The sequence below is a fragment of the Olea europaea genome, unplaced genomic scaffold, assembly GCF_002742605.1.
Source record: "Olea europaea var. sylvestris unplaced genomic scaffold, O_europaea_v1 scaffold1994, whole genome shotgun sequence".
NCBI lineage: Eukaryota > Viridiplantae > Streptophyta > Magnoliopsida > Lamiales > Oleaceae > Olea > Olea europaea.
The window spans coordinates 96,481-96,683 of record NW_019237810.1 but is presented as its reverse complement, the minus strand read 5'-3'; positions in this window follow the sequence as shown (position 1 = coordinate 96,683).

The following is a 203-nucleotide window of genomic DNA, read 5'->3' as shown; positions in this document are numbered from 1 at the left end:
TGTGTTCTTGCAGCCTGTGGGCAATTGGGCACCATCAGACTAGGGATTTCTGTACATTGCTACATGTTAAAGCAGGGAATGGTAACAGACATTCCTTCATATAATTCTCTTGTTATTATGTATGGAAAATGTGGCCGTTTAAAGCAGAGTTATGATGTTATCAGCACGACGAATGAAAGAGATGTTTTCACCTAGAATGAAAT